Source organism: Nuphar pumila, chromosome 3, assembly GCF_984573655.1.
Source record: "Nuphar pumila chromosome 3, dmNupPumi1.hap1.1, whole genome shotgun sequence".
Classification (NCBI taxonomy): Eukaryota; Viridiplantae; Streptophyta; class Magnoliopsida; order Nymphaeales; family Nymphaeaceae; genus Nuphar; species Nuphar pumila.
The window spans coordinates 89,286,333-89,296,257 of NC_143251.1; the positions used below are offsets into that span (position 1 = coordinate 89,286,333).

Below are 9,925 nucleotides of genomic sequence, written 5' to 3' on the forward strand. Positions count from 1 at the left end.
ACCTCGTTTGCTTTGTCAAACAGTGGTTTTCCGAGAACCTATCAGAAATCTATTTTACACTAGTTAGGGGCATTTTTGTAATTTCCTTAGTTTCGGCATTTTCGGCTTGTTTTCAGTAGTTTCTGCATTTGAGGAGCTGCATAATCATCATACAGCATTAGTAGAATTAATTTAGCTAATTTTAGCATTAGTTAGTATTTTATTTAATTATTCTCTGATAATTAGCATTTGTTTTATTAATTTTGTGAAATTAGACTTAGTTTTGTTTATCGTTTTCATTGTTAGAATAGAATACTAATTTTGTATTTTTCTGCATTTTAGGGTAAAAAGCATAATCATTATCTAGGGTTATTGTCCACATGCGAAGAGTGAATAATTGGTGAAAATACGGAAATACCCTTGGCGTGGAGCAGAAGACTTAGTTGCTTTTTCATTTTCATTTTAGTGATTAATTGTAGTTGTACTAACCTTGTAAGTGTAGATTGATATTTGCAATTAATAAATTAAATTTTACAGAAATATCTTGATTAATTCCTGTACCCTGAGGATTCGACCCGTACTTACCACTTTGTGGAAAGTCGGTTTTTATACTTTTGGTTGACGATTTTTCCAAAGTTTTATTGCAAATAATTATTTTAAAAATATCATTTCAAAATATCAACCAAATTTTGGCGCAGTTGCTGGGGAATGGCAAATTAATTACTTTATTTCTTAGAGTTTGATTTATTAATTTGTTTTAGTTAGTTAATTAGTTGTTTTCTTTTTAGTTAGTAGGATTAGTAAGTGAATATAGGATTAACATAGTTAGTAAATATAGGATTCACATACTGTTCTTTCGAGGATTCACTTAATTTTCATTCTGCAAGGAGCGATTAGACAGGTGAGTTTTAGAAAAACTTAGTTTGTGATTTCCTGTATTTATTTGTTTCAGTATTTTAGAATAGTTTACTTTGTTATTTATTTATTTAGTTATAGAATTCTGACATAGATAGATAGCATATCTGTTTCTTAGTACTGTTATTTGTTTTATTTACATTTTAGTACTTGTGTTAGTTTAGATTTAGATTTAGGTTGTTTGCTTACAGCTGGTATTAGTACCAGTGTATGCAGGGGCGACGAGGTTTAGGAACCCCATTACACCCATTTGTTGACAACCCAGAGAGAATTTTACATTCTCATCGAAGTTCGACAACAATGGCTGACATGGATCCTCCACCTCCACCCCCAGTTCATCCACGTCCTCTGCAGGAATACTTCATTCCCACATATTATGTTTAGGCATCCTACATTCGGAGACCCGATGTAGGAGCGCCACATTATGAGATTAAGGCCAGCATTATTCAGATGCTCCAATCTTTTTATGGCCTTAGTCATGAAGATCCCTACCGACATTTAGATGAATTCCTCGAAATCTGTTCTACTGTAAAGATACAGAATTTCGATGATGATGCTTTGAGGTTGACTCTATTTCCTTTTTCATTGAAGGACAAAGCCAAGTATTGGCTAAAGTCCTTAGATTCTGTAGAAATAGAGTCCTGGGATCAATTGCAACAGGAGTTTCTTCGGAAATACTTTCCCATTGGTCGTACGAACCAATATCGTAGAGCCATCACTAGCTTTTCAGAGATAGATGGTGAGCGCTTTCATGAGACATGGGAGAGAATGAAGGATCTCCTCAGGAAATGTCCCCATCATCAAGTGCCGAAATGGCAACTGGTGCAAAGCTTCTACGATGGATTGTCTGACAAGAATCGTCAGATGATCGACTCTTCATGTGGAGGGACATTCATGCTGAAGAGAGAGGATGAAGCATGGAGGTTATTTGATGCATTGCCCGAGAATTCCCTCCACCATGCTTCGAGTTCTCATTCGGAGAGAGCCACACCCAGCATTCAGAAGAAAGTTGGTGTTCTAGAGATTGGTCCATCTACTGCACTATAGTGCAAGGTAGATATGATTGCTCAGAAGCTGGACCAGCTTCTCTCAGGACCGGCCACTACACATCAGGTGTGTACTCTTTGTGCCAGTCCGGCACACGATATCGCTGAGTTCCCTTCGGCATTTCAATACCCTGAATTTGTTCAAGAACAAGTTCAGGCAGCTCAGGGTTACGTCAGACCGCCGAATAACCCATTTTCATCGACATATAATCCGGGTTGGCGTAACCATCACAATTTTTCATGGAAGAATTCACAGTCTTCCATGCAGATGCCTACATCCTCTCAGCCAGATCGGCAACCATCTTTTACTCAGCCATTCCAAAGACCGAGCTATTCTCAGTCTTTTTCTTCTTCAGTCCCTCCCCCGATTCAGCAGGAGTCTGCCCCGCAAACATCTTTTGAGGAGAGACTTCTCCAGGCATTCCAAGAGGTGAAAACCTCTAATCAGAACGCCTTCGAGAAGTGTATCCAGATATTGAGCTCACATACGCAGTCCATTGCGAAGTTAGAGTCGCAAATGGGACAGTTAGTTGAGGCTATTAGTAGGAGACCCGAGGGTACATTGCCGAGTCAAGCTGTCATGAACCCGAAGGGCAAGGACCAGATGACTGGAGGCCTGTTTCATACTGAGACACAACAGCAGGCCAAATCTGTTATGGCCCTGAGGAGTGGACGTGAGTATCACGTCGAGAGCAGAGAGAGAGAGTAGATAGAGGAGCCAGAGACCATTGTTACACCTACGTCGGCTCAGCCATCATTATCATCCCCATCCCCATCATTACCTTCATCATCATCATCTTCATCTTCAGTGCAGAAGAAGGATAGGAGTGAGCCTTCTCACAAAAAGGAGGAGCCAGCAGAGTATATTCCCCCACCACCCTATCCCAAAGCATTAGAGTCTCCTGGATATAGAGGGAAGCAAGGTGCGAAGATCCAGGACATGCTCGACATATTCAAGCATGTGCAGATCAACTTACCTTTGCTCGATGCGATTCAGCAGGTGCCGGCATATGCCAAATTCCTGAAGGAGCTATGTACGCAGAAGCGTAAATCTAGAGAGAGAGTTCCTAACAGGGTCCATCTGACTGAGCAGGTGAGTTCAGTACTTCAGCATCAGACACCATCAAAGCTCAAGGACCCTGGAGCCCCTATCATTGCTTGTACTATAGGGAACATCCGAATAGAACGCGCATTGCTCGATCTTGGAACAAGTGTGAACATTCTGCCTGGGTATTTCTTTGATTCTTTCGGGCTAGGAGAGATGAGATCGACTCCTATTACACTGCAGCTGGCAGATCGTTCTGTCAAGGTATCGAGAGGTGTCTTGGAGGACGTGCTAGTTAAAGTGGATGATTTTTATTTCCCAGTCGATTTCATTATTCTTGATATGGAAGGAGTAGACAGCCAGCACCAGACTCTGATTATTTTAGGCAGACCATTCTTGGCGACTGCCAATACGTGCATCAACTGTAGGACCGGAGCCATGTATCTCTCATTCGGTAATCGGAAGGTCAAGCTGAATATTTTCAATGCCGCGATGGGACCAGCGGGAGACATGGACTGCTTTCATGTAGATATTGCACATGAGTTAGTGGAGGAGCAGCTCGAGTTGTATATTACTGAAGATTCTTTAGATTTGTACCATATAGAGAAGAATAGTGGTGTAGATAGTGTAGATGTGTCTAGAGTGTCGTCAGAGAGACCACCTTGGGGAGCCATCATTGAGATTCTCCCACCACTTGCGGAGACCCCCGCCAAATCCTCGATTGAGTCACCTCTGAAACTCGAGTTGAAACCCTTACCGGATTCACTCAAGTATGCTTATCTCGGAGACAATGAGACTCTGCCTGTGATCATCTCGTCCCTACTCACTGAGGAGCAGGAGCATAGATTGTTGACTATTCTTCGAGAGCACAAGGCAGCGATTGGTTGGGGAGTTGCTGATCTGAAGGGGATTGATCATTCATTTTGCATGCATAGAATTCATTGTAATGAGGAAGTCAAGCCAGTTAGAGATATGCAGAGAAGGCTAAATCCCAACATGAAGGAAGTGGTGAAGAATGAGGTGGTGAAGTGGTTGGATGCCGGAATCATTTACCCTATTTCTGATAGCCAGTGGGTCAGTCTGATTCAGGTTGTGCCGAAGAAGTCAGGACTCACTGTGGTTGAGAACGAGAAGGGTGAGAGAATTCCGATGAGAACCACCACAAGATGGCGAGTTTGTATCGATTATCGGAAGCTGAATGTGGCAACTAGGAAAGATCATTTCCTATTGCCATTCATTGATCAGATCTTAAAGAGACTCGCAGGACAGAGCTACTACTGCTTTCTAGATGAATATTCAGGATACAATCAGGTAGCTGTCCATCCTGACGACCAGGAGAAGACTACGTTTACATGTCCTTATGGCACCTTCGTGTTTAGACGTATGCCGTTCGGGCTCTGCAATGCCCCAGCCACTTTTCAAAGGTGCATGCTTGCTATCTTCTCGAACATGATAGATGATGTGATGTAAGTTTTTATGGACGACTTTTCAGTTTATTGCTCTTCTTTTGAAGATTGCCTCCAAAAACTTACTCGAGTACTGAGTAGGTGTGCGGAGACAAATCTCGTCCTGAGTTGGGAAAAGAGCCATTTTATGGTCCAGGAGGGGATTGTGCTTGGACACATTGTGTCCAAGCGAGGCATTGAGGTTGATAGAGCGCAGGTGGAATCCATTTCCCGTTTGACTCCACCCACCTCTGTGAGGCAAATTCAGTCATTTTTAGGGCATGCGGGCTTTTATAGGCGGTTCATAAAAGATTTCAGTAAAATCTCTCGACCGCTTTGCACTTTATTAGAGAAAGACCAGCCCTTTGTTTTCGGTGAGGGTTGTATGAAGGCCTTTGAGATTCTCAAAGAGGCCTTGATTACTGCGCCCATTTTGAGACCTCCGGATTGGACTCTCCCATTTGAGATTATGTGTGATGCATCTGATTATGCTATGGGGGCTATTTTAGGACAACGCATTGATAGGAAGCCCTATGTGATCTACTATGCTAGTAGAACTCTGTCTGATGCTCAGATGAATTATACTACGACAGAGAAGGAGCTACTTGCGGTAGTTTTCGCATTGGATAAGTTTAGGTCCTATTTACTCGGTTCGAAGGTGGTTCTCTATTCTGACCATGCGGCATTGAAATATCTTTTGAATAAAAAAGACACCAAACCGAGATTGATCCATTGGGTTCTACTACTATAGGAGTTTGATCTCGAGATTCAAGATAAGAAGGGAAGCGAGAATGTAGTAGCAGACCATCTTTCCAGACTGATCGTAGAGACCATGCAGGATCAGAGGCCGATCAGTGATTCTTTCCCTGACGAGCAGATCATGACAGTTAGGACATCGCAGTTACCCTGGTTTGCAGATATTGTGAACTATCTGGTTTCGAGGCAGATACCTGAGCATTGGAACAAGAATGAGCGTGAGAGATTCCTATCTCAGGTGAGGCACTATTATTGGGATGAACCAGAGTTGTTCAGATACTGTGCAGACCAGATCATTAGGAGATGTGTTCCGGAGGAGGAGTACCAGTCTATTCTGAATTTTTCTCATTCATTAGCCTGTGGAGGGAATTTTAGCAGTAGGAAGACGGCTGCAAAGGTCTTGCAGTCAGGATTTTATTGGCCCACACTCCACAAGGATGCTCATGAGTTCTGTAGGCGATGTCTTTGATGCCAGCAGATTGGGAACATGTCCAAGAGGGACATGATTCCCTTGCTTTTAATTTTGATAGTCAAGATTTTTTATGTTTGGGGCATTGATTTCATAGGACCATTTCCGCCTTCATGCGGAAATTTATACATTCTGGTGGCGGTTGATTATGTGTCCAAGTGAGTCGACACTGTGGCAACCAAGACCAATGATCATAGAGTAGTGCTTAAGTTCATTAAGCACAACATTTGCAGTCATTTTGGTGTGCCACGTGCGATGATTAGTGATGGTGGCAAGCATTATAGAAATGTACAGATAGCTTCTCTACTGAGAAGATATTCTGTCAATCATAGATTCACCACTCCATATCATCCGCAGACTAGTGGACAAGTTGAAGTGTCCAATAGGGATATTAAGCGAATTTTAGAAAAGACAGTTCGCCCGGACCGCAAGTATTGGTCCCAACGCTTAGATGATGCACTTTGGGCATATAGAACTGCATTTAAGACTCCCATTGGCATGTCCCCGTATCGCCTTGTATTCGGAAAAGCATGCCATCTTCTTGTCGAGCTAGAGCATAGAGCGTATTGGGCTATCAAGAAATTGAATTTTGACCTTACCCAGACTGGCAAAGAGAGAGCACTGCAACTCTTAGAATTAGAGGAACTCAGGAATGATGCGTATGAGAATGCCAAATTATACAAAGCTCGCACGAAAGTATTTCATGATAAGCATATTGCCAGGAAAGTGTTTGAGCCAGAGCAGAAAGTGTGGTTATACAATTCTCGCTTGCATTTATTCCCAGGGAAGTTGAGATCGAGATGGACAGGTCCTTACATTGTGAAAGAAGTATTTCTCCATGGAGCAGTGACATTATTCGATCCTATGACCCAAGGTACATTCAAGGTAAATGGGCAAAGACTGAAGCCCTTTATTTCAGATTCCTTGCAGGATGGTGAGTGTGAGATAGTGCATCTCACGAAGGCATGAGGATTCGACCAGAGGGATGTATCATATGTACATTAGTTTGTTTTTCATTTCAGTACTTTCTTTATTCAGTATTTTATCTCAATGGTGCTGACATTTGTTTTTGATCTATGCAGGATGAATCTAACATTTAGTGTATCAGCTACCAGGTACAGAGCAGAGCTTTCAAAGAATTCAAAGATCAAATGAAATTCAAATTCAGAAGCTCAGAGCAAATCAGGTTGTATCTATGCTTTCTCCCATATTTTTGTTAGTGTCTTTTAGTGTGCATTTGCATTACATTTTACTTATTTTGTATGCCACTAGGGACAGTGTCATTCAAGCATGGGGGGTGGTTTAGATTGGTGGTTTAGATGCATGCACACAAAAATTTAATTTTTTTTTATGACTGGTAATTAAAGTAGGCATTTGAGAACAAGTTGTAGCATATATGATTGTTTTTGGCACAATCTAACAGTTTATAAATTTTTAAGCCCCATGAAAATTTTTTCCCTGAACTGAGTCAAATAGAGTAGTTATTTATGAGAAAATTCAAAGAAAAGATAGTATTTGATTGTTAGAAAATTTTGAATCACTTTAGTATAAGTATGCACAGTATATTTTATGAAAAGAAATAAGCAATGAAAAAATGTGTTTGAAAAATGAGTTAAAAAGAATAGAGCTACGTTTAGTTGTTGATGTCTTCGTGAATCCTAGTAGTAGAACTCAGACACGAGATGAAGTGTTTGAGTCTCTTAACGAAAAGGATAACGAAGGAAATCATCCTCTTATCCAGTTGATATCTGTGGCCTTTGTAGTTAGAGTAAGTAGAATCTGAGGGTGTTTTACACCTGGTGCCCCAAAGCCAGCTGGTTTGGGAGCCACCAGTTCGAAAGCTTGTTACATGAACTGCATAGAAAGCCTAAGAGATAGAGACATTGCACATGACGAGAGGAAGACTATACGTAAACTATTAGAATAGAAGGTCTAGTGACTCGAGCAATTAAGTCTGAGGGATACTTTGTATCTAGTGCCCTAAGGTCGGCCAGCCTGGGAGTCACTGACCCAAAGCTCGCTACACGGGTCACGAAAACTGACTATTCGAAATAGTGCTCATGTGAGAAGAATGCTCAAGAGAACAAATTTGAAAAAGGGTGAAAAATGAAAGAAAGAAAAAAAAAAAGAAAGATAATGTGCTGAATGAGAAAATTTTCATTGCTTAGGCATATATGTGTATTACTGTGCAGAAAATATACAAGTGAGAATAAATGAGTAAAACATGAAAATACTTTACTTTCTGAGAAAAATCATGAAATAGCTACAATTTTAGAAAAGTGAAGGAAAAAGAATTTTTACTGTGGTGGCATGAGATTTTTAAACTTGTTTTGAGAAAGGTCAATTACATGAAATATTTGTTCCAACTGCATTCTTAAGAGCCTAATATTTTTGAAAAATCATCCTCGCATTTCATTGATGTTTGTGGGTAGCATCTCTGCAAACCCTCACGAGACCTTACTCGTCCACTGGTGTAAGCCAGGGGTTTAAAGGGCTTGTTGCATATGCTAAATGCAACCGTGATTCCTACGAAAGTGAGTTAGTTTTTATACATTCATATCTAGCATTTATTGTCTCTGTTGCATAGCATAATTAAGGTTTGTTAAGGGACTAACAAACATTCAAGCATGGGGGTATTTGATGATGCATGAAATGCACATCATGTTAATAAGTTTTTCATGCATTTTGTAACAAGTTTAAGGTTTTAAACCCATGTTTAGATGCATTTTGATAGTAAGGGGTTATGGTTCGAATTTCAGAAAAATCAGAGTTAAAATGAGAAAGTTATGGCTATTTCAGTGTTTGGGCATGGATTTCGAGGTGGATCAGATCCATATCCGACCCAATTAGGGTATTTGGACTTTGGATCAACCCTTAGAAAGCCCAAAACCCAACCCACACGCCTATCCATATCCATTTCAAAATGTTTTGCAGAAAACCCCCCAGAAAGAGGCGCATAGAAAATATTTTTTTTATAACAGTGTTTCTGAAAACTATCAAAAGTATAAATAAAATATTCTAGCAAACCCTAGGCGTCTTTGGCTTTGTTTGGATGCCCTCTGCAGTGCCTCTAGCTCCAGCATCTCCTTCCCCTCCATTCTCCCAAGTTTTGGCCATTGAAGATCGATTCATGCTTGGTTTCCAAGCATATTTCGACCTCTCTTGTGATTTCTCTCCATTTCTTCCTTTTTCCTTGCTGTGTTTTCACCATTTTGCTGTGTTTTTGCAGGTGTAGCAGAGGTGGAGACTACTAACCTTGTGTGGGAGTGCAAAACACACCAACAAGGTGAGCCGGCCCTACCTCCATCCGGTTTTCTATACCCTCCGATCGAGAATCGACGCATACTCCATCTTCGGTGGATCTCCAACGTGTAGCAGCTGCAAAGGTGCTGTTTTTTTGGTGAAGTCCAGCATTCTCGAACTGTTTGGGACGTCAAGATCAAGCCACGGTTCGCTCTTCTTCATCCCCCCGGTCGTCGGATCTTCCAAGAGGTAGGTCTTCTTCTTCCTTCTCTTCTAGCTAAAACCGAAATTGTGTGTGATTTTATTTTCTTATTTTTTTGTGTGTTTCGTATTTTTCTTTTCGATTCAACCTTAGAATAGAGCCCGTGCATAGACCAGAACGTTAGCTTATGTTTATTTGTTTGATTGATTTATTTGAATCTTTTTTTTTTGATTTTCCAATCAAATCGATAAAATTGGCTAGATCTTCATCTAGCCGATTCTTCAAATCTATCATAGGCGTGTTCTTGGTTCTGTTCTACTGAAAATCCAATTATAAAATTTCATTTTGATTCATTTTATTCGTGGGATTTGATTGTGTCTTGTTTTGCTTTCATTTTTAAAAAAGAAAAAACATCGACTAGATTTATTCTAGCCGATCTTTGCATTTTCGTTAAATGTGTGTGTTTAGGTTGGTAAGTCGTGTGGTTTGTTGTGTGTTTTGTATGTTAACAGCAGCATAAAATTGTGTTAGTCCATCTCATTATTTTAGGATTGTTCTAAATAATTGTTTTAATTATTTTGTGTTTTGTGTCTATTGAAAAAAAAATTACAAAAAAAATCGAGTTTTATTTTCTTTATGTTTTTAATGAATTCCAGCATAGTGCTGTTCATGTTTGCATTTGTGTAATTAGGAGTTCTTTTTATCATATTTTAATTTAGTTTATCAAATTGTTTGGTATTTAGTTTAATCGTTTTTTTTTTAGTTTGTATTTTTTTTAGTCTTCTTCTTCCCCAAGGAGGGCAGCCATTAGAGTTCCAATTGAGA

The 9,925-nt window shown here is 40.2% G+C and overlaps 1 non-coding gene across 1 annotated transcript; it reads right to left on the reverse strand.

Moving 5' to 3' along the window:
- Window positions 1–1,594: 1,594 nt before the first annotated feature.
- LOC149843116 (small nucleolar RNA R71) lies at window positions 1,595–1,700 on the reverse strand. Its single transcript, XR_016431291.1, has one exon. It is a non-coding gene; the product is annotated as a small nucleolar RNA R71 (small nucleolar RNA).
- Window positions 1,701–9,925: the final 8,225 nt, after the last annotated feature.